Below are 26,087 nucleotides of genomic sequence, written 5' to 3' on the forward strand. Positions count from 1 at the left end.
CCACTGGATTGTAACTTCACCTGTGATGCACCCGTGAGTGCTGGCTTTCACGTACATCGATATCCTCCCAAACGTGTCGCCTTCCCCTTGTTAGGAAACCTCAATCCATTCAGGAAGCTACGATATTCCTTAACCTCTTGTTTTGTTCGGAAGGCAACAGTAGTAAATTTCACTGAACGACGCCTTCAGGAACTTCAGAAACCCTGAGCTGAGGTATCTGCTTGCTTCTGGATCTGGTAGACATACAGAGCGAACTGAGTTGCGTTCGATTTCTCCTTGCGGAATCCCTGTTAATTTCCACAGAGGAGATATTCGCTCTCCAGAGAAGCCATAAAACGTGAGTATAAAATTTAAAGTTTTGGTGCTTCCCGCCTCCTCCGCCTCGTTGATCCCTCTGCAGCGTAACCATGAAACCAATATACAACATTTAGGAGGTTGTTCGGGTTTGTTCGAGCAGTGTTTTGCTGTCGGCGACCAGTGATCTTTGTTGGGTCGTAACTGCATTTCATTTGATATCTGACTCCGATTTCTCTTTTTGTCACTATTGCACAGAAATTGTCCAAACAACAGCGCAAATCACGGTCTGCGCGCTCTGTCCCCGTTGGGCAGCAAACTTATTCTTTTCACGCACGATAATTGCTCTTGACAACAATAATGCACACTTGACAGTTCGTCCTCAAGGTTGCATTTACTACTGAACCTTTCTGTCTCTGGTTGGTTTTTCTGGCAGTGTAGTTGTACATTAACGGTAACACACATCGCAGCTGATAATTTTACTGAAGAACGCGTGTATGGCTTCACTGAATGCAATGAAATAAGCGGCACAAAAAAATCAAATGGCTCTGAGCACTATGGGAGTTAACATCTTAGGTCATCAGTCCCCTAGAACCTAGAACTACTGAAACCTAACTAACCTAAGGACATCACACACATCCATGCCCGAGGCAGGATTCGAACCTGCGACCATAGCAGCAGCGCGGTTCCCGACTGAAGCGCCTAGAACCGCTCGGCCACAACGGCCGGCTAGCGGCACAAAGATGTATTGAAAGGTCTCTGTTGGATTTCTTTCATGTTAATTTTTTAAAACTGTTGTCATTTACAGCAAAAATTCATCTTCTAAATTTACTGTGGTGTTTCTGACTATCTGGAAGAAGACTGAGCAGTGGAACGTGTTACTTTTACACATAATCAAGAACGATCTGTCATACTACTACACTTTAAAACACAGTTTATACGCAATTCATGTCACACGGTCTCATACAGAACCTACATTCGCTTTCTTTTGTATACTGTATGTGATAAGATACTGTCATCCCCCTTCCCATCTGTGTGACAGGATGAATGAGCAAATGTATTTCTAGTTGCATGCTTGATGGTAGCAGACAAGCCTGTCTGCTAGAGAACAGTAGGACCAATGTCGGAACAGGTAGCTACGCTTTCTAAAAGCAGAGAGGTTTCTATCCTTAGTATGGTCCTGTCCGTCCCTTGTCATGTTGGTATAGGAAGCTGCCTCTCTGGTCACTTCCGTTTCTATCTGTGAGGTATCCTCGGTAGGGGCCCACGCCAGTCTGTCTGCGGCGAGCGTCTGAAGTGGTAAGATCTCTGGCTAAGTGCGTCTCTGCTAAGTCCGTAGGACAATGTATTTCTTAAGGTCATCCTAACAGAAAATTTAACACCTTCATTTCAGGTTTAGATCTAAAATATCTAATGTTATCTTAAATTACAACACAGTGTAATTCGAGTGTGAAGTTCAGAATATCTTCCAGTAGTTGCTTTGTCACTACTTTGTGAGTAAAGTGGAACCACGTGTGGATGATCCGTAACTCTAAGATCATCAATCCTAAATGCGAATGTGCGTGAGATTATAACATCTCGTCTTGACAATATTTTTCAATATAGTAACTTTTCTTTATGTTCAACCCACTTGGGGTGTATTTTGTGAGACCAGTACCACGTGTTTATACAATTGTTTGACCCATCAGGTTAATAGTAACACAATAGTAACCAGTTCGAGGTTTTTCTTTTGTAATTTGTGTTTCGATGTAATTTATTTTAGTTATCAAAATTATTGTGGAGTTACACTCTTTGTGCAAACCAAGTCGACCACGCGAAGCATGTGGTGTAATCATCAAAGTAGCCCTCAGCTATTCTTTTCGGGAAGATTTCACAGAGAGTTAGTATGAATTTAGTATACCAATGTGTGGTAATTTCATGGCGGACAGGATTGCGCTCCGAACGTAACTCCTTTGGGTGAAAATTGAATCGGTTGGTTGTGGTTAATTTCCTCTTGCATATGTTTCAACATTCTTCGTGTTATTTTATGAATGCAGTGTTGTATGCAGTCTCCCAATCTTGGCTCCATATTTGATGTGTTCCGTAAGATTACAAACTCACATGTTCACAATCCTAAATAAGGCACCAGTTTAGTTATGAATCAAGTTAGATATGGTGAAATTTTAACGGAACAATGATCAATGTTAAAATAAATGTCCAAATATAAACTGATTTATTTCTTTTTATTTAAATTCTCTTTTTATATATAAATCACCGGTTATCGTAAGATGACTACTAAAAGATTATAATTAATGTTAGTCTGGTTGGGAATTTGGTAAGCTAGACTGGATACCTGGTGAAACAGTTGCTCAGTAATGCAAGGTTAACTTCCCCAGATAGCTCACAGCTTTTAACTCGCTTTTATTGTCTTGAATATCAGCACCGCTTTCAGAACAAATTAATGCATCAACATCACAGTATGCTGAAATGTTCCCGCAGCGACGGCGTTGTACTTCTCGCTGACTGATGAGTGAAGACTTCTTTACTGTTGTGAAGTTATCCTCGCATAAATATTGGTAACCAGTGTAGCACACAGAACAAATCATAATTGTGTTACTAGCCTGTAACGAACCACCGAAGACCACGAGTCGCATAAGCCGAAATCGGCACAAAATATCCCTGTGTAACATCCGAAATTTACTCGGTGGCGCTCGGTCTCATTTTGTATAAAAATTGAAAGTATACCTTTAATTATTTTTATCGTTTTAAACAGTGACCTACAGAATTTTCTCTGACAAAGACAACTCAAACTTAACCTATTCATTTATTACCCACAATATACAAGCCCAAAGCAATCTGATTGCGATACAGTGGCAACATGACCCCCAATAATTAATACAAAAGAATGACCCTGAATTGTAAGAAATCCTAACAATAACAAAAGTCTAAAATGAAATTAAAGAAATAAGAAACTACCTCCAACTCTGCAAATTGCCTATACTCATTTCAATCACAAACACCATTTCTTTTTTTATCAGCCACTTACCTCACAGAAAATCTTCATAGCGCGAACTACAGCAGTTACAACAAGCAGCAACTACAGCCAGCTAAATAAAAAAAGTCTAACTACTATAGATTCTAACAACTAGGAGGCATGTGGTTAGCAAAAGAAAAAAATTGTTGAAGATCAAACAATGTATTTAGAAAATTTTACCTGATTCATGTGACATCAGTTCTAAAAATTATACAGTTGTCAATAATTCCACAACCCAAACATTACCAACAATATGAAGCCTCATTTTACACTTCCTTGCGTCTCACTTTACAATGCAGGGCCTACTAACACAGAGTCTCCACTAAGAAGAACATGTCCATACACTTCTCTATCCGCTCGCTAACTGCTAGGTCCGTCCAACCACAGAGTTTCTTGCCGAGGAAGCAGAGCGCTGTCAGTGATATTAATACAATCTATAGCGCTGCTAACATACAAACAGGCTACTTATAAAGGCTCTTGATTATTGTTTTCCTCATTGCCTCTATACTTGATATTTTCAATGTGGTACACATAGTACGTAATAACGGTTCAAATGGCTCTGAGCACTATGGGACTTAACATTTGACGTCATCAGTCCCCTAGAATTTAGAACTACTTAAACCTTAGTAACCTAAGTACATCACTCACATCCAAGCCCGAGGCAGGATTTGAACCTGCAACCATAGCGGTCCCGCGGTTCCAGACTGAAGCGCCTAGAACCACTCGGTCATATCGGCCGGCCGCACGTAATAACTACCTGATCACGTCTTCTCTTATACTCGGCCGACCAGTGGTGTCCCCGATCGCGGTCCGCGTTTGTTCCCATCTCTCATCACTTGAGCCCTTTACCCCTCCTCCATCCTTCAAGCCTTCTTCTTCTACCCCTCCTTGGTCCCTCCCCCGCTTGCGGCTTTGCTTTGATTTGTCCTGCGACTCCAAGTTCTCCGTTCCACCTGCCATTCTTCTTTAACAATTCCTGGCTCTTCTTGCCTCGTTTCGCAATTTCAGATGTAGTCTACACCGATGGTTCTGTGGTCGTTGGACGCACTGGGTTTGCTTTCATCCACGGTGACTACGTTGAGCAGCATTCCCTGCCTTGTGGGAGCAGTGTTTTCACTGCGGAGCTGGTTGCTCTTTATCGTGCACTCGCTCACCTTTCCTCGTGCCCTGGGGAGTCATTTGTCATATGCAGTGACTCCCTGAGTGGATTGCAAGCACTCGACCAGTGTTTCTCTCGGGACTCTTTGGTGCACGGTATTCAAGATGGTGTTTTCGCTGTCGCCGAGTGTGGTCGTTCAGCGACGTTTGTGTGGACCCCGGGCCACATCGGCATTCCAGGAAACGAACGTGTCGATCGGTTGGCCAAGGAGGCCACCACTTCGCCACCCCTGGAGCTTGGTCTCGTGGAAAGAGACCTCCGGTCAGCCCTACATCGCAAGGTCCGCGATGTCTGGAGCTCTGAATGGTCTGTCTTGAACATGCCAAATAAGCTCCGCATCGTAAAGTCGTCCACGGCCGTATGGAACTCATCCTTGAGGAGCACGCGTAGGGACTCGGTTGTTCTCTGCCGTCTCCGAGCTGGACAAACGCGGTTGACCCACAGCTATCTCCTTCGTCGTGAGAACCCGCCCAAGTGTCGCTGTGATGTAGGGCTGACAGTGGTTCATCTTCTGATGGACTGCCCCCTTTTAGCCCCCTTGCAGCAGTCCTTTAATTTACCGGTTGCACTTCCTTTAATTCTAGGTTATGATGCCCCTATAGCTGACTCAGTTTTACGTTTTATCTGTGCATCTGGTTTTATCACTCGCTCTAGTGTGGGTGCTCTCGCATGATTTCTCAGGCTACACTCACTCCAACGACTTTTAATTGTGACATGGCTTCCAAAATAGTGTCTTTTATGGTCACAAGTTGTGTTGGTACCTCTATCAACGCTTTCCAGCTGGAGGTTCTTCATTTGTAGTTCAGAGGTTGACCTTTTACATGATCCATCAACCACTGTAGTCTGTTTTACTCTAGTCAACTATTTGCTCTGCTCCTTTTAAGTGTCCTCTATTGTGTGTTATTGCGGTGTTCATTTTAGCTCTGTACCCCCTTGGTGTTCCCTCCCTCTGGGTGCAGAGGCTACGCTTTTACTGTATAGGCCTTTTATAAGTATGTCTGTCTGGAACTGGGGACTGATGACCTCGATGTTTAGCCCCCATCAAAACCCAAAACCAACCAACCTACTAGTGGTGTCGTATTGTCGCAACGTTTCGACGAGTTTCCTAATCGTCCTCTTTAGGGGAAGTGTCGGGTTCATGTCCAATTTGTTCCTCTATAAACGCTGGACCGCAGACTCCCCTGACGAGGCCCAACGGGTGGACCAGTAGCGTGAGATGTCACGGCCGCAGTGCTGGGGGTGGCAGGTGAAGAATCTAGATACTAACTGTCTGTTCCGCCGGCTGCCTCTGCCGATTTCATATCGGAGTGCTCCTGTCGTATCTTTGCTAACGCTACATCCCGTGCGGAGCTCAGCTGAAAACCGCTGTCCCAGTTGACGAGACTTTGGTGCAGTCATTTCCACTGCCTCAGTGCACGACTATCTTGTCAACTGGGACAATGGTTTTCAGCTGAGTGCAGCATCGTATATGCCGTTAGCAAAAATACGGCCGAAACGCTCAGATGTGAAAGCAACAGTGACAGCATCTTGAATAGACGGGCGGCACCATGAACCGGATATGAACCCGGTACTTCGCCTGAAGATGATGAGTAGGAAACTCGTTGAAACGTTGCGACAACACTATACAGCGATTCTGCTGATATCGTGAGAATATCAATTAAATTCGCAGAGGAAGTTTGCATTCCCACGCACTTCCATGTTATTTGCGACGATTTTCATTTTCTCACTCAGTTATGGAACAATAGCTTCTTTCACCTCGTTCTACATAGTGAACCCAAAGTTCTTCTTAATGATGAGTTTCACAGTAGCTACCTCTCTTTACTGGCACCTCAGCTCTAAGCGTATGTGCACTAAGCAGGCAGCTGGTATATGTTCTGTGTTCTGTCAAACTTTATGCAATTAATCTTCCCGTTCGCTGTTACATAGTTGTTTCTCAGATTCTATTATTCAGTTAGCATCCAGTTGGTTAATTTGCTGCCACAATCGCTGGGATTCCCAGACTAGTACTGCCCCGACAACGTAAATGATGTTATTCAGTTACAGACGAAATTTCCCCTCGGAGGTCTAAAGTCTCGAACGCAGGACCGCCGCAGCTGCGGCCGCCGGAACCCTCTCTAATTACTTCTTATAAATACATAAAGTTTGGCCGGCGCGTAAATCACGCGGCTAGGGGGAGGCTCCATATTTTTCGCCAGCATCCGCGCCGCAGAAGGCATTAAATTCCGCTTTGCATCTTATTACAGAAGCCTCTATCCTAAATGAAGCCGCGGTTAATCAGCGCGAGTCGTAGGCACCGCTGTTGCGAGGTGGCGGGTGGGGTGAGGGGTTTTTGGGGGAGGGGGGGGGACAGAAGGGGGGGATGAGGATGGACCGGCTTTCTGTTAGGCTCAGCTGGTTAGGAGGGAGGAGAAGCCGGGAGGAGGGTGGAGAAGTTTTCAGGGCCTCCGGAGTTAAGAGGGGAACCCCGCTTCTAGCACGCGCGCGCCTGTGACTTAGTACAGATTAATCTCCGCCAGAGGCGCTGGCGTCCGCGTCTCTCCGCGCCGCTACCAGTATTAGCAACGTTAATTATGTGGCCGCCATATTGAAGGGAGGGGAAAGGGGTTTCCTTTGCGCCCCTTTTCTCTATCTAAGCCTTCTCTCTCTCTCTCTCTCTCTCTCTCTCTCTCTCTCTCTCTCTCCCCCTCTCCCCTCCAACTCATGCCTCCCGCTGTGGATGATTTGCCCGCAACTTCTCGTTATAATTACGGGCCATTTGTTCTCGCTGCCAAGTGCCGACGGTGACAGCGAGCTGTGGAGCCGTGGAGACAGGCTGTGCTCCATGTTGGAAGCCCCAGCATTGAAATTTGTAAATTGATGAGTAATCGCTCCTGTTGCTAAAAAGCTCTACAGGGTGCCGACAAAATGCCGCTATCATTTCAAAAAATCATATCTTGGAGACTGAGAGACACAGCATTGTGTTTTGCTGCAAAACGTTTATCAACTCGTAAAGCTGTTTTATTTTCTGTTACGCCAGAATTTCAATATGTGCCTGACTCGTTGCTCCTAGAGGATCAAGGCAATAATAAGAGTTCTGGCTACATATGGGTCAGCACTGCAACATCAACAGTTCTGCGCGAAGGGTGACAGTGACAATGACTGGTTTTATGTACACGGATCCTCAGCGTAGCCAGCCGGGGTGACCGAGCGGTTCTAGGCGCTACAGTCTGGAACCGCGCTACCGCTACGGTCGCAGGTTCGAATCCTGCCTCGGGCATGGATGTGTGTGATGTCCTTAGGTTAGTTAGATTTAGCTAAGTAGTTTTAAGTTCTAGAGGACTGATGATCTCAGATGTTAAGTCCCATAGTGCTAAGAGCCATTTGAACCATTTGAGCCATCAGTCTGAGCACCCCACATGTTCAGATTACAATGTGGGGGTGCACCATCAAGCTGGAAGATGGTCGACAGTTGCTGCTGTTCCATCTGCGACAGCTGGGGGGGGGGGGGGGGGGGGGCAGTCCACTGCGAGAGGAAGGTTTTTGACACTCGTGTCTCTTTAACGTTTTCTGATCATCTCATTATGCTTGTTTTTGCCGGTTGTGCCCTGCCATGCTGGCGTCGGTAATTCCGCGGTACTGGTGTCACAGATATGGACTCTACATACGATGTGACACACTGCACCTTCTTCAGCTCTGTCGCCGTGTTGATGCACTCCAAGTCTAATCTGTAACAAACGACAAAGAAAAAAAGTTTTGAGAGCTACTAAGCATTGTACAAGAACCTAAAATTCTCTATCTCTAATAGTTCCCATGCTATGATTTTTGAAACTGTAGCAGGATTCTATGGACAACCTACATATTTCACTCCACTACCGGTTTTTGTTTTATATTGAATCCAATTTGTAATTGAATCTGAAACTGACATTGTAAATGCAAGCAGTAATGGATGTACATTTAAATACTTGACATAACAGAAATGTTACGAGTTTCAACATGAAAAAAACTTTAAGTTGACACATGTGCAGTATAGATATAGTGACAAGAAAAATTTACTGCTGTACTACAGCAGTGTCAGATGTTTATGAAAGAAGTCAGGCACAATTAAAAATGACGCGCCATGACGTAGCAGGAAAAAACTGGCATGCCTTTATTATAAAATTCATTCAGTTTCATGCATTAAAAGTATTGGCATGCACTAGCATTAAAATGAACCATATTTTGACGTATTTGAAATGTATGATGGTTGCTCTACCATGAAAAACTAAAGGTAGTAGTTTAGATGTAGAGTAATGTACTGGGTGGTCAGAAAGTCAGTATGAATTTGAAAACTGAATAAATCACGGAATAATGTACATAGAGAGGTACAAATTGATACACATGCTTGGAAGCACATGGGGTTTTATTAAAACCAAAAAAATACAAAAGATCAAAAAATGTCTGACAGATGGCACTTCATCTGATCAGAATAGCAATAATTAGCATAACAAAGTAAGACAAAGCAAAGATGATGTTCTTTACAGGAAATGCTCAATATGTTCACCATCATTCCTCAACAATAGCTGTAGTCGAGGAATAATGTTGTGAACAGCACTGTAAAGCATGTCCGGAGTTATGGTGAGGCATTGGCGTCGGATGTTGTCTTTCAGCACCCCTAGAGATGCCAGTCGATCACGATACACTTGCGACTTCAGGTAACCCCAAAGCCAATAATCGCACGGACTGAGGTCTGGGGACCTGGGAGGCCAAGCATGACGAAAGTGGCGGCTGAGCACACGATCATCACCAAACGACGCGCGCCACAGATCTTTCACGCGGCTAGCAATACTTTGTTTTCGGTTCTAATAAAACCCCACGTCATTCCAAGCATGTATGCCAATTTTTACCTCTGTATCTACATTATTCCGTGGTTTATTAAGTTTTCAAATTTATACTGACTTTTTGATCACCCGGTAAGTCTAAAATATTTACTGTGGATGGAGCAACCTGCTCAAATATTAGGTTACATCCTCTACTATCAGCAGGTAAAAGTTGGAACATAGGAAACTGTAGAGGCAGTCAGCTTTTCTTGGACAGAACGTGACAGGCTGCAAGCTAGGGACATGTTTATTAACATCTGAAACAGAGCTAAGACGTGCGGAGTGCCTTTAAAGGATCTAACAATAGCGAGGCGGGAATTTAAGACATACGAATTACAATTTTAAAGCCCAAAAAATTGGGTTTGACCTCACTACAAACAGCAGAATTTTCTCAGTATAGTCAGCTATCATACCCGGAATCATCTTCTGCTTCTGTTAGCAGACACCTTAATTCTCTCTCTCTCTCTCTCTCTCTCTCTCTCTCTCTCTCTCTCTCTCTCTCTCTGCTTAGGTAAATCACATCACATTCATCAGATATACACGCCCACACACACAGACACACACACACACACACACACACACACACACACACACACACAAACACACGGGAAACTAACATTTTGAGAAGCGTCAGGCCTTCCCTGGCCTGGTTCTCTCATTTTTATTAACGCAAATCCAATTAATAATTTGACATCGCGAATGAATGGCTTAGCTGGTGGTTAACTTCCGGGTTGTATGGTCGTGGTCTGCGAAATTTTTCCATTCGTGACGTTAATTCAGAAATGCGCTGGATATATTCAAAGGTGCACCTCTCAAGATGTTCAGCGGAGCTGTGGACAAAAAGTTAAGAACGGAAAAATTCCATGCATCCCCACCATACAATCCGGCAGAAATACGAGCAATTACGTTCAGTACTACAGCCTGCTGGTTTTGGTAGCAGAGTCAAGGGCGCTGTTTTAGGTGCTGCAGCCTCTCCAGACTTCGTCTTGGGACAACTACGATGTCCAGTATCATCACAGTAACGATATGAATGCCTAGACTTCTACTTCCACATTTCTTTTGCCCGATCTTTCAGATCCCTGTGTTTGAACAGACCAGTTTAGCTGGTTTGTTGTGTGAGCTGGGTTCAAGAGTCTCACTCGACGGGCTCCAGACAGAGTGAAATCGTGGAATTTTCAATGTTTTTTTTTCTTCTTTAATCTTATGAAATTTCCCCTTTTCACTGATATACAGTACATATATATTATTGCCTTATTTCTGGTTTATTCATTCAACTAAACAGAACATTGTGTTATCGTGACAATGAGCATTTCACAGTACTCAACAAATTTGATTTTTTTAATCACCAACCTTCGCGGGCAGTTATTTATAAGATGTGGATTCAAAAGCTTTTAAAGCAGTTCAGGAAAACAAGCCACATGGAGAAAATTTAACTGTCACTAAACTGGAGGGCCTAGATCAGCGAATGGGTACGAGGCTGCGACGACTGAAAACTGCTTACAATGGAAAGAAATTGGAAAATGACAGAGAATTACATGGTAAGAATAGACTTAGAGCGTAGGTAAAATTCAAAATTGTTGTTTCACAGCCATCAGGCAAAATGTTACTAACATTGAAGACACGAGAAAAGCTGCATGGGCAGTTTCGTTTCCCCTCTCTTCAACAGATGGGAATCCCATTCATGGCCTGTCCCCTCCAGGAAGTGATTCATGGTGCAAATACAACAGACCACAACAAAATGACGAGATATTTGTTCACAAACCATCTATACATTTTGCCATAGTGGAGGTCTTGAAAGAAACTTCAGATATTGATCAGATGTTAGACTACCCAGAAACCTAACGATTCCGTCACCAACCAGCATAATCTCGGCCAGAATCGCTAAGCCGGCCGCAGTGGCCGAGCGGTTCTAGGCGCTCCAGGCTGGAGCCGCGCGACCGCTACGGTCGCAGGTTCGAATCTTGCCTCGAGCATGGATGTGTGTGATGTCCTTAGGTTAGTTAGGTTTAAGTAGTTCTAACTTCTAGGGGACTGATGACCTCAGAAGTTAAGTCCCATAGTGCTCAGAGCCAGAATCGCTAAGACAGTGTTTTTTTGATTATTACACAGCATTTTGATGTCTTTAATGCAGTGTCAACGAGACGACTACAAGGTGTTGGTCGTTTCACAGTGAAATAAATGTTACATTTAGATAAAGAAAGACTTTGGGCGTAAGAGAGAGTTGTTACAAACCTTGAAACAAGGGCTAGACAGCGAAGACAATGAGGAAAAAGGATTTTGCCAAATGAGATGGAAGAGGGTGCAGACAACCCATCATATGGAGTTGGGATTCATTGAAATCTTTAATGGGGGTTTCCCATAAGTTCATTTTTTTAAAAAAAAGAATATAGTGTACTTTTTATCAGCTCCTCCTTGTCAGATATAGCTCATAATTATTGTATGTACTCAATGGAGTATTGGCATATTTTAAAACAGGAATTTTCTTATTTTGTAAGTCTGAAAGAAGTGAGCCTTAGATATGTAGAAAGCTGAAAATAATTTTTTTTATTTTATGTCCATTTTTTATAAAAATAATATCTGTCTTAAAACTAATTAATACTTCCAGAAATCCCTCTGTTGAAGTAGCTATAAATTTGTGACCTACAACACATATTGTTTTAAAACTTTTATTCCCAATAGTTTCTGAGGAAAAGTATATTTTGTAGGAATAAATTTTACATTGTTTAAGATACAGATGTCCCACCCTGTCCAGAGCCCCTAAAATCTTTATTGACTACTGTCAGTTCCACTGCAACGGATTGTTTATTTGATGCGGTTCGAGTAAATGCTGAATTTTGCATTTCCTACGACAGGGTGAGGATCGAAGAAACTTTTTCATTAAGTAATACTGTTGTCCCAACCTTTGGTTCTGACCTCGCCATTTCTTTTCAAACATTCCGCGGCTCCCACGGTCTGTTATTATTACTATTACTATTATTTTATTTGTTACCCAAAACAGAGATTACATTTTTTGAGAAAGTCAAGTGTACTCCAGGATACTTGAAGAGTCCTGAGTAGTGTGCCCGGTGACCACCTAACACTTTATAATAGATCCGTACGGTTTTAGCCAGCAGCACTTTTATTCCATTTCCTTTAATGTGTCCTGGGGTCCTTCACTGAGTGCTCTCCAAGTTAAGCGGCATTAGTCCCAGGGCATCAGTGACAACTAGCGTGAATGTCAATAATTTGCCTATTCCTCATTAGACTGACCTCGAGAAGTAAACAGACAGAATACGGCACTGCGGTTGCACCGTCTGTATAAGACAACAAGTGCCTCGCGCAGTTGTTAGATCGGTTACTGCTGCGACAATGGCAGGTTATCAAGATAAGTGTGTCTGAACGCGGTGCTATGATCGGCGCATGAGCGATGGGATACAGCATCTCCGAGGTAGCGATGAAGTGGAGATTTTCCCGTACCACCATTTCAAAAATATACCGTGAATATCAGGAATCCGGTAAAACATCAAATCTCCAACATCGCTGCGGGCGGTAAAAGATCCAGCAAGAACGGGACCAACGAAGACTGAAGAGAATCGTTCAGTGTGACAGAAGTGCAACCCTTCCGTAAATTGCTGCAGATTTCAACCCTGGGCCATCAACAAGTGTCAGCGTGCGAACCATTCAACGAAACCTCATCGACATGGACTTTCGGAGCAGAAGGCCTACTCGTGTACCGTTGATGACTGCACGACACAATGCTTTACGCCTCGCCTGGGCCTATCAACAGCGACATTCGACTGTTGATGACTGGAAACATGTTGCCTGGTCGGATCAGTCTCATTTCATACTGTATCGAGCGTATGGACGTGAACGGGCATGGAGACAACCTCATGAAACCATGGACCCTGCGTGTCAGTAGCGGACTGTACAAGCTGGTGGAGGCTCTATAATGGTGTGGGGCGTGTGCAGTTGAAGTGATATGGGACCCCTGATTCGTCTAGACACGACTCTGAGGTGATAAGTAAGTATCCTGTCTGATCAACTGATCCGTTCACGTCCATTGTGCATTCCGACGGACTTGAGCAATTCCAACAGGACAATGTGACACCCCACACGTGCAGAATTGCTACAGAGTGGCTCCAGGAACACACTTCTGAGTTTAAAAACTTCCGCTGGCCATCAAACTCCAAAGACGTGAACATTAACGAACATATCTGGGATGCCCTGCAACATGCTGTTCAGAAGAGATTTCCACCCACTCGTGCTATTAAGGGTTTATGGACAGCTTTGCAGGATTCTGGGTGTCAGTTCCCTCCAGCACTACTTCAGACATTAGTCGAGTCCATGCCACGCCGTGTTGCGGCACTTCTGGGTGCTCGAGGGGCTCCTACACGATATTAGGCAGGTGTACCAGTTTCTTTGGCTCTTCAGTGTTCATGCCATGGTGGAGGTGATACTCATTTGTTGATCTCACAGCATTACGCAATGACCAACTGCTGTGGCCTGTTCAGATGTTAGGTCGTACCATTTGTGTGCGATGTCTTGTAGAGCTCTGCCTATTTGTTATTGAAGGTATGAGTGCGTCTTGAGATTCTTCGGCAAGATACGGCTTTCGTAGTTCTTCAAGAACTGATTTTGGACAGGAAATATTATTATTATTACTAGGAAGCTCTGGTCTATGCACACTGTAAATTCCACTTCATAGCGAGTTTCTAAATACGCCTGGTTGGAACTAAGTGAAGTCTCAATGTCCTACATTGTCCAAGGAAAAGAAATGTAATATGAATCTAATATTAATTTATAAACCTGATAAATTAAAAACGTTAGGAAGGAGAATTAGACGGAGAATATTAAGTCCACAGAAAAACGCAACATTTTGAAAATTAAGAAGTAATGACGATATTTATGAGAGGATAAAGAAATACCAGAAACAATAAGGAAGAGGATATCACTATTTTTTTTCAGAATTGATGACAATAGACTCACCAAGCCGTTTTTCAAATATCTTGGGGAAACGAAATTAACAACGAACTGGATTTCACAAGTTATGAAGGAGCTGGAAATGAAAACTTAAACAGAATAATAAATACTGTAAGAGGGTTTTTTTAGGGAAAATATTTTATAACTGGAAGTATTTAAGGTAGAAGGGAACGGAAAGCTAGCGCAAAGTTAGGAAAAGGAGGAAATAAAAGAGCAACAAACGAATCATAAAGAATTCTTAGAAGGTCTCCACGCAAGTGGAAGAAGAAACGAATGAACTACTATTTGCGCCGAAAGTCTCGGTTAGTCTGTTTTACATTATAGTGGCTGAAGCCGTTTGTTGTGTTATAGCCGGTGTATAGGGGCGTGGATATTATCTCACGATGTACACCTGATTACATGGAATAGTTGATTTTCCTGGACGTTCAGGCACTTCATTGGTTAATTGTCTACGTTCTCGGAGAAGAGATGGTACCCGCTCAAACGCTTCACTGTGTGTTTGAGCTGGAGTGTAGTCGGTTTGCACCAGAGAAGACAAGGAGCCCGGGCAGGCATAAAAACGCTTTCGCGGGGATAAATCCGGCCGAATTGGACCAATAAACCATCGGAAGACCATCCCGGACAGGATAGGATAGGGTAGAGGCCACGGGTAGGGGCGAGGGGGGCGGGGACCGTGTTTTATTGCCGCGCTGCGCGGGGAAAGTCTTTCGACTGGGAGCCGCCTTCGTTAAGCCTCACCTCAGCTAGGCTCGGCCCAGCTGCGTCCTAGCAGATGAGCTTCAAGAGATTTAGGCGGAGGAATTTCTCAGTGGACGTCAGCCGACGCTTGAGGCAGTCCTAGCATCTCGCACCCTTCCCGTCTCGTAAATACGAGCCAAGCACACTGAGGTGACGAAAGTCATGGGGTAGGGACATGCAGGCATACAGACAGCGGTAGTATCGCGTACACTAGATGAGAGAGGGCAGGGCTTTGGCTGAGCTGTCGTTTGTACTCAGCTGATTCGTATCAAAAGGGTACCGACGTATGACCGCACCACAGGAATTAACAGACTTTGAATGTGGAATAGTAGTTGGAGCTACTCCTAGATGCATGGACGTTCCATTTCGGAAGTCGTCAGGGAATTCAGTATTTCGAATTCTACAGTGTCAGGAGCGTGCCGAGAACACCAAATTTCTGCCATTACCTTTCAGCACGGACAATGCACTGACCGACGGCCTTTGCTTAACGACCGAGAGGAGCGGTGTTCACGTAGAGTTGTCACACACAAGCAACATTGCCTGGAATAACCGCAGAACTTAATGTTGGACGTACGACGAACTGTGCGGCGAAATCTGCAGTTAATAGGCTATGGCAGCAGACGACCGACGCGAGTGCCTTTGCTAACAGCACGATATCGCCTGCAGAGTCTCTCCAGAGCCCGTGACACGATTGGTTGGACAGTAGACGATTGGAAAATCGTTGCCTGCTCAGATCTGTCGCGATTTCAGTTGGTAAGAGCTGATGGCAGTGTTTGAATGCGGCGCAGACTAGACGAAGCCATGAATCCAAGTTGTGAACAAGGCACTGCAAAAACTGGTTGTGGCTCCATAACGATGTGGGCTGTGTTTACATGGAGTGGACTGAGCTCTCTGGTCCAGCTGTACTGATCATCGACTGAAGGTGGTTATGGTCGTCTACTTGAAGGCCATTTGCAGCCGTTTACGGACTTCATGTACCCAAATAACGATGGAATTTTTATGGATGATAATTGCTCGCGATTGATTTGAAGGACATTCTGGACAAGCCAAGCAAACGATTTGGCCTCCCAGGCTGTCCAACATGTATAGGACGTAATCGAGAGGTCAGTTCGTGCACAAAATCCTGCACCCGCAAAACTTTCGCAATCATGAACGGGTAGATACATGGTTCAATATTTCTGCAGGGAACGTCCAACGACTTGTTGAATCCATGCTACGCTGAGTTTCTAGTATGATAAAAGAAAAAAAAATAAGTTAAATATACTTCAATTTTTTTTTCAATTTTGATATATATGTATATATATATTTTGCGTTTCATGCTACAATATCGTGTTCCCAGCTTGGCACAGCTTTGCCACAGGAAACACGAAAGCGGTCGAAGACGTCCGTCTTCTGGTCGGCTCGTGATAGTTGTCAGAAGGAGGCTACTTTTTGATTACGCAAAGGCTTCTATTATTTGGAAAAGAACAACCCGGATTTCATTACGTAATCAGTATGAATTTTATAATTACCTGAGGGATCTTTAACAATGAACAATAAAAAAATTGCATTTGCAAATGAAATCATTAATAACAGGGGCAGCTATGAGTTGTATAGAAGACAAGGAGCGGCCTTCTGTCTACGACCAGGATGCCGCAGTATTCTCTGCTGTAGTAAAGGCTGTTTGACATTTATAAAAATAATATGACATGGAGATAAAAAAATAAAGGAAAAAAATAGAATAAGAAATCTGGTAAACACTAAATATATTCAGATATTTCTCACAAGCAATTAGGGCTTATTTATAAACAGTGTAACTTACATAAGTAATTTTCTAACTGTATGGTGCGATCAGAGTTCAGCCTATCCTGTGCTAGCTTCTTGGTTCAAGTTTTTGTCGCAAATTACAGTCATTACTTTTCTCTTTCCTTCGAGACAATTCTTGCACCGTTCAACATCTTCATAACAATAACTTTCCGATTTAGAGTATCGAACATAAATTACTTAAATTGTCTGCACGCTGGCAAGACCGCTCACTTTTATGGCTTAAAGACGACCTTCTTTACGCTTTCGCATTACAAGCAGAAGTACGATAAAATCTGAAAATCTACAGAGGTTTTTACTGTCATCTTTTATTTAGATCGAAGCGGAACATTCAGTTCAGGTTCTGTTAAAATGTTTCTTTGACTGAGCGTCCGCGCTAGAGGCCTATCTTCACAGTCACGGAAATTATATAAAACAAATGTCTTTCAAAGAATAGGTCTCATCTCATAAGTTGATCATTTAATTCACAGCTAGGTGAATGCCTTTCCAAGGATACTCAGAGCTTTCATACGACGGGTATATACATGGTTCAATATTTCTGCAGGGAACGTCAAACGACTTGTTGTCTCCACGCTACGTTGAGTTCCTGCGCTACGCAGACGCGATGTTAGGAGATATCCCCTGACCTTCGTCACTTCAGTGTCAGTTAACACACAAACACGTTCAAAGGGTGCGTCGATATACAAAAAGCGTTCGACAATGTAAATTACTGCAAATAGGGAAAGACGCTATAATCGTTAATTTGACAGTACCTCGCAGTTGCTAAATATGGGAATTGGATACACATCGTGATTGTTTTCACTCCCCCCCCCCCCCCCCTCTCTCTCTCTCTCTCTCTCTCTCTCTCTCTCTCTCTCTCTCTCTCTCTCTCTCTCTCTCTCTCTCCCCATCTCCCACTCCCTCTCTTACTTTTGGTCTTGTTTGTCGCTATTGCAAATGATCCTTGATTGAGAACGGAAGCCGCCAAAAATAAATGGTTAAATGGGTTGGGGATCATTGATACACAGGGTTTGAGAGATAACATCTCCTGATTCTGGGAGTGTCAGGCTGGTAGCTTCACTGATAATATTTTGTATAACTTTAATTTGCGAACTTGTAGAATTACAAAGTTTCGCACCATGCAGAATTATTAGTAATATTCTTATCATAAGCCGAGAAGGCACAACGTATACAAAAAAATGGTTCAAATGGCTCTGAGCTCTATGGGACTTAACATCTGAGGTCATCAGTCCCCTAGAACTTAGAACTACTTAAACCTAACTAACCTAAGGACGTCACACACATCCATGCCCGAGGCAGGTTCGAACCTGCGACCTTAGCGGTCGCGTGGTTCCAGACTGAAGCGCCTAGAACCGCTCGGCCACTCCGGGCGGCCAATGTATACAATTTCTGTTTAAAATTACGTGTAAGAAGAAAGAATATATATGGGAGAAACATTTTGTCTAATATTTTCTGAGAAACTGAAAGAAAATTCCAAACGTGTTATTTTGTCTAATGCTTTAAATATGCTACTATAGTTGTTAAAAGTGACTGCAAGAAACAAAACGAAACCGCACATTTTGTCAGCACAGGAAAGCATTTTCGTTACCGCATTTCGTTGCTGACAGAGATCTTATAGACTGTTGCTTCAAAAAAAAAAAAAAGTATATATATATATATATATATATATATATATATATATATATATATATGTAACCTATCCCCGTCTGGATCTTTACTGGAGTACCGTCTAAAAATTTGAAGTCAGTAGAACTTTTAAAGGCTCTTGTAAACAACTTAAGTTAATGGCTCTGAGCACTATGGGACTTAACAGCTGTGGTCATCAGTCCCCTAGAACTTAGAACTACTTAAACCTAACTAACCTAAGGACATCACACACATCCATGCCCGAGGCAGGATTCGAACCTGCGACCGTAGCAGTTGCGCGGTTCCGGACTGCGCGCCTAGAACCGCGAGTCCACCGCGGCCGGCCTAACAAACAACTTAAGTGACTTCTTGACTGTATATAGTAGCTTAGACCTATAAGCACAATAACAATCGGAGACGAAGAACAGAGTACTCGGATTAAAAGTGGTGTAAGACAGGGGGGAAGTCTTTCGCATCTAATGTCAAGCTATAAATCGAAGAACAATGACGGAAATAAAAGAAATGTTCAGGAGTGAGATTAAAATTCAGGGTGGAGGGATATCAGTGATAAAATTCGCTAGTGACGTTTCTATTTTCTGAGAAACCGAAAGAAAATTCCAGACGTATTGATTGGCAGGTACAGTCTACTGAGCAGGCAGTATGTATTGAGAATAACCCTTTTTAATGAGCGTGTTAGGGTTGCCGCTAACGTACATTTCGCGAACATAAGACACTGCAAATAGTGACACAGATGGACGCGTTCATCCACCTCCTCGACAGTTTCTGGCATTTGACAACAGAGAAGCTTTTGCATTGGTGATCGTTTTTCAGATCAAGCTCTTTAATGACATACATAACGTAGGTTGCGCCTCCACCTTTGTTCACACAGAAATTTTGAACCAGGTTTGACTTCACACGTTACAAGCCTGAGATACACAATAGACTGTGTGCACGTATGCTTACCAGGTCCTTTGTGGCCTGATTATTACCTTGTATATTGAAACTGGTAGGTCTTCAAAGAGATTCACTTAACAATTATCGACTTCCTTTCCAACACTTACAGTAAATCGTTCGTTTCCTTCTGCAGTGGTTACTGAAATCGCAGCTTTGTAGGGTTAGTGCTGTTTATTGGTACGGCTCTAATCTTAACCCACGTGAACGAACTGATAAGTTGAATGAGTCTGTTACTATGTTAACAGGGACTTGTCAGATCCTGTGTCAGATATGTCAAATGATGAAAACGTATCCCTCAATATTACAGAGATACATTTGCTGCTATAAGGTAACCCTCCGTTATAGTGGTTCAGGGCCGTCGCCTCGGATAATGTTGTGAAAGCTGCACAGTATTTCAACGAGACAGCTGCATGTCATCTTCAGGAGCTTACTGACGTGTTGCTGTAATGGAACGCCAATAAACGCGCTGGCTCACTAGAAAAGCGCAGATGCCGAGGAGTGAAGCCACAACATTATCGTAGACTGCCCGTGCGCGCATTGGGCCGCGATTTGAGGCCTCGCTTTTCCCGCTTCGCACATGCGAAGACTGTTGCCCGTTTCTCCAGCAGGGGGCACTGGATGTCGACGTCCTCCGTGGAAATGGAAATGAGCGTTTGGCGTCATTGGCCGGGCCGCTCCAAGCGAGGCAGGTCCGGCCGCCTTGGTGCAGGTCTTACTACATTCGACGCCACATTGGGAGGACCTGCGAGCCGGATGGTAATGAAATGATGATGAAGACAGCACAACACCCAGTCCCTGAGCGGAGAAAATCCCTGACCCAGCCGGGAATCGAACTCGGGCCCGTAGGACGGCAATCCGTCACGCTGACCACTCAGTTATCTGGGCGGACAACGTCCTCTATGATGCTCTACGGTGGCGTTACAGCCCCACCCCTTGGCTCCTGCGCATATATTGGCGAGCCACTTCAGCAGCGCGTCAGTAAGCACATGAAGGTGACGGGAAGCTGTCTCGTTGCAATACTGCGAAGCTTTCAATTATCCGTCGCGACACCTGTGAACCACTAAAGGAGTTATTACGCCGAGAAAGTCTCAAATAACACAACACTACGTTGATTTGTATCCTCTATAATCGACGACCTAACTAAAGGACCTATTTTAAGTCTGAAACGTCCCCTTTGAACAATTATACATGACTGTGCTTAAACTGACACACAATATTTTGTTAGCGCAACGCAATCTGACTTTCAAAATTCCCTACAAAAGAATGGCCCTGACTAACATTAAACTATACCTTTCACAAATCACTTACCTCACAAAAATCTTCGCTGCTCAAGCTACTGCAATACAGCGAGCGCCACTACTGCCAGCTAAATAAAAGATCCAAACTATGGAAGGCACTAACTACTGATAGGGATAGTTAGCAAATGAAAGATATTAATAGAGAACAAACAATGTATTTACCTTGATATCATCATATATAAATATAGCAGTTCATGACAAATTTCAAAACTCCGCCATCTCTCTCCCCACATCCACCACTGCTGGCGGCTCACCTCCAACTGCGCAACGCTACGCGCTGTTCACAGCCAGCTGCCTAACACTACAATGGCGAGTATTACAACAATGCAAAGCAGCCACAGACTGCACACAGCACAGCCAGTGATTTTCATACAGAGGTGGCGTTACCAATAAAAAAACCTAAACAGCCTACTTACATAGAGAAAACATAAACAGCCTACTTACAAGTCTTTCTCACTGTGGCCGAGCGGTTCTACGCGCTTCAGTCCTGAACTGCGCTGCTGCTAGGGTCGCGGGTTCGAATCCTGCCTCGGGCATGGATGTGTGTGATGTCCTTAGGTTAGTTAGGTTTAAGTAGTTCTAAGTCTAGGGCACTGATGACCTCAGATGCGAAGTCCCATAGTGCTCAGAGCCATTTGAACCATTTTTAAGTCTTTCTACAGGTCGATAATTTTCATTCCGTCACTCGTGGATCGGCCTGGTTTTGAAACAGAAGACAGAAAGTACGAATATAAGTTTCGACACCTAAAAATGAACTCATATTTCTAAATCCTACTATCATACCACTATGTGACTGTCAGACAAACGAGCAGATGCGTGATACTGAAATAAGCATAAACAAGTGAATCCATTGAAACCAAAATATGCACCAGGCGTAACTGAATTTTTATAAGACTTTACATCAAAAAATGTGGAGGATTATCGAATACTGCAACTCAGATGTATCAAGAATCACGCCATGCCTAGTCCACCACAGTAGAAAAAGAGCGCAGGTCACGCCTATTTCTAGAGTGGGTAAGAGAAAGGATATGTAACATTACGGACCAGTTCCACTAACGCCTGTCTGTTATATAACGCTACAGCATTATTTAAACACGGATATAATGGCGTCATCTGCCTTTATAGCTCAGCGGTCAGTGTTTCCGACCGCTCTGTGGAGGTCCGGGTTCGATTCGCTACACTGCCAGGAATTACCTCTTGGCGGAAGGACTGGAACGAAGAGCAGTGACCCTCGTGATGCTAACTGATGAACAACTTGAGTGAAAAATAACGGCTCCAGCGTCTCATCCGAGCGACACCATTGGCGGAGGATGATACGGCGGACGGTCGGACCCGGATGGGAATGGTCCGACAGGGCTAGTTGTCGGAGCCACAGCCCGATATAGTGACGTCCCACTCTTTCAACATGGGCCAGGAATATCCACCTGTGTGACACACCGTTCCATTTTTTCACACACTATTTCCTGTAAAAACACTGTGAGACAGAAAACAAAAGCAGTACCCACAAGGGAAGGAGGAAACAAAATGAAACTTTTTAGGTCGGGAGGGTACGTGATGTTATTTCAGTAATTACGAGTACAAAACAAAGTGAAATTTACAAAGAACTTGGCAGCATGAACACATTGGTAAGTGTGACGTTGCAGCTCATCTGGCCTGGGCACTTGTTCTGATCAGTTGGGAAGGGTATCGCACAGCCGCTGCATCCTCCTCTCGATGCAATCTGTCCCACAGCTGTGCTAACTGAACCTTGATACGCCAGATACAGGTACCGTGACGGAGTTGACGTGTGGTCTGGTCTCACATAAGTTCTGTCAGGGACAGGGACAGATCTGTGGATTTTGCTGGCCACTTATTTCCCCGTCCTTCCCTAATCCCATGAGACCGATGACCTCGATGTTTGCTCTCCTCCCCCGAATCAACCAACCAATAATGTGATCTAATGTTGCGGTTTAAATTTTCTCAGTCCCTTTTTTATGGGGTGATACCTCTTATAGGGAAGTTCGGTAGTGAGCTTCTTTTGTTGAAAACCAACGAAATATGTCTGCCATAAGCACTGATAGTTGAAAAAAAAATTCGATTCTGTAAATGTCGAGTTTAGAAAAATTTCACTATTTTGTGAGCAATTTTAAACAGCCAATAGTACATTTTCATAACTTCTGTGTACTGCAACGGATTTGTCTCATTTAAAAGTAATCGAATAAGTATACAACTTATCTTTTGCTAATTTTGTAGTTCTTGAGTTTTGTGAAAACGGACCTCAATTATAGTAGATAGACAGTCTTTTAGTTACAATTTTTCGTTCAATAATTATTCCACAAAACATGAAAACCATTCGCATTGATGATGGCAGAAATATGCCGAAAAATGTTTGGGCCGTAGGAATATTTCGTGGTTTACTTTATGACGCGGAGCGCAGTTCACATTACTTAGTCTGCAAAAACTACTCTTGTTAGAGCGAAATGTAGGCTTTTGCGAGAAAATCATTTGACCAAAGCATTAGAGTTCGAAGTATATTAATGGTTCTGTCTACCATATGAGATATGTAAACAAAGGTCCCGGCAGTACCTTCTTGCCAAAAAAGATGGTGAATACTATAGTGATACGAATATTCAGATTGAGAATACATTCATTTTATGTTTATCTCGTGTTCAGAAGTTTACATTGATTTACGTGTTGCAAACAATGTTTCATCACTTACGACGTTGTACAGTGTTCTACAGCGCCTGCCTCTCTCTATCTCTATCACTCGCCCCTCCTCCCCCCCCCCCCCCCCCCTCTCTCTCTCTCTCTCTCTCTCTCTCTCTCTCTCTCTCTCTCTCTCTCTCTCTCTCTCTCTAGCTTGTTCTGTCGGGCGAATTGAAACCAACTGCAGTTCTATCTGCACTGCGGACTGCTTGTACCCACGTCGGTCCAGGATAAGCGTATTAGTTTCCTATTCCCAGAGAATGGTTTTCGATGAAGACCGTAATAATGAAACGGCTCATGACTTCGGTCTTTCCCTAGTTGATTTTGAGGCTTACAGCTTGGGAATCATCTTTGAGTTCTCGGATCATTGCTGACAGTTCGTTTCTGTCGCTCCTTAAGAGGATGGTATCAACTGCAGTGCGAAGATTGTTGATACGTTTTCCATGCAGAAGGTGGTTATAATTAAACTTTTTCTACATGAGAGGGCCCCACGTAAAACGAATAATCGTAGGACAATGAAACTTCGTGGAAACATCTGTAAGGATATGCGGAAGATAAATAACGAATAAGCTATTGAAAGAAACACATCTTAATGTCCACCTTAGAAGGTACCATTGGTTTATTGCGTACAACGTTTACGTTCCATGTTGCAAACGTTGCTCATTGCTACTACCATCTGCATCTACGACAGTCTGGAACTTTACGAAACATTGCTCGCAGCACTTCTCAAACGAAGGACCATGAAATGTTCAGCTGTCGTGGCACAGATCGTGTATTGCTTGAAAATCGCACATTGCGCCCAGCGTTCTCCACCATGGCAACAGTACTTTCTTCAACAATTTGTACCGCAATTGACCGTCGGCTTCTGCCAGGAACAATTATGGAAATCACCAATTGTTTCCAGCTTCCGAATCACGTTCTTCAACCCCGATGCGGAAAAGAGGTCCTGTCCATCGCGAAGAGCTGTTGTTTTGATAAAACAACTTTACGAGTAATGTCCTGTTCTTTGCCCATACCCATGTTGACTGCCTTTAACTGTAATACACTGTGATGCTAGTCTTCCAGCCGAACGTCGCCGTACTAGTGCAGTACCAGTGCTTAATGGCTAGGCACGACACTAACACTGGTTCAAAATGGTTCAAATGGCTCTGAGCACTATGGGACTTAACATCCGAGGTCATCAGTCCCCTAGAACTTGGAACTACTTAAACCTAACTAACCTAAGGACATCACACAGATCCATGCCCGAGGCTGGATTCGAACCTGCGACCGTAGCGGTGACGCGGTTCCAGACTGTAGCGCCTAGAACCGCTCGGCCACCCCGGCCGGCACTAACACTGGTGCTGCTGCCGACAAGATGACTCTTGTGCTGGCGCTGATTTTGTGTTTAGCATTTGACAATGCCACCTTGGCTTCAGTAAATTAGGACATGTTTTTATAAACCAGATGTGAAGATGGTCATTATAGACCTAATCCGGTAGTTTTAGGTCATAAAAAAATTGTGATCAAACACTTGAAGTAAAGGAAATTTATTCTATTTTCGGATCACTGTTCGCAACCATGTTGTGAAACTAACACTAGTAACAACGCATATGTTGCAGCACTATGTCTCAACGCACTTAACATAACGTTGGGTAGCCATCCTATAAATAGTTTTCCGTGTACACTGGGTCAAGTAGCGGAAGTTTAATTATATACATCCTGTCTGGTGGTTGGTATCTTTATGGCGCTCAGTGTGTCTCCTTCGCTCCACATTTTCTCGCGGTAACCTTTCCAGTGATCCAACCTTCCTTTATTTTCCCATATAGAGTGGCATCTCGCAAATGTAGCGGATTACGTTGGTATATCTGTAGTCAATGTGGGCACTGTTCATAGCTCTCATTGCCTGTCACGTTCCGATCGTGATGATTTTGTAGAAGACAGATAAAAGACCAATAGGCATGAAATTCTCGAGGTTCGTGTTAACACCTTTCTTGAAGGGGAGAATGTCTTCTGCACATTTCCAAGAGTGGAACCTTCCCTCGTTTGTGAAGGCCACATGAGTTAACATTGGGGCAGTGCAGACGCCGACGTCACGAAGAGCCGGCGGCGGGTTTCTGCGGTTTGGCAGCGGACCACTGCCCGCAGGAATGTTCCCGTGCGGTAGGCCGCCGCCCCTCCAGCGCCGCTTCTGGAGGGCTTATCTGTATTGCGGCGCCGGCGCCCCCGTGTAGCAAAGCAATTGGATATAAAACTCCACCCCCGACGCCGCCAGAGGAGGGGGGAGGAGGGCAGAAGGGGAGGAGGAGGTCGAGGAGCACTGTGGGCCCTTTGTCTCCGCCGCGCCCAGTTCTTCTTCTTCTCCTTCTTCTGGCCGCGGGGGTGCGCTCGTAAATCTCGCCGCCGCCCCCACTGCCGCCACACACACACACACAGGTCCACCCACACGCGTGCGGCCCGGAGGAGCTCCGCCACTGCTGGCGCTGTCTTTTAAGCCCTGGAAAACGGCAGATCTCATTCCGCGGCCTCGGAATTCCCCAGGGTGGAATTGGGTGGGATTACACCGCCCCCTCCCTTCCCTACCACCCGCAGGCCCGCCTCCTGTACGCACGCACACACACACACACACACACACACACACACACGGCTCCTCTTAGACTCCTCCTCCCCGTTCTTCCTCCAGTTCCTCTCCCGCCCGGAGGCGTTCATTTCGCGAGTTTCCATACATCTCGAGCGGCGGCCAT

The sequence above is a fragment of the Schistocerca piceifrons genome, chromosome 10 (assembly GCF_021461385.2).
Source record: "Schistocerca piceifrons isolate TAMUIC-IGC-003096 chromosome 10, iqSchPice1.1, whole genome shotgun sequence".
Classification (NCBI taxonomy): domain Eukaryota; kingdom Metazoa; phylum Arthropoda; class Insecta; order Orthoptera; family Acrididae; genus Schistocerca; species Schistocerca piceifrons.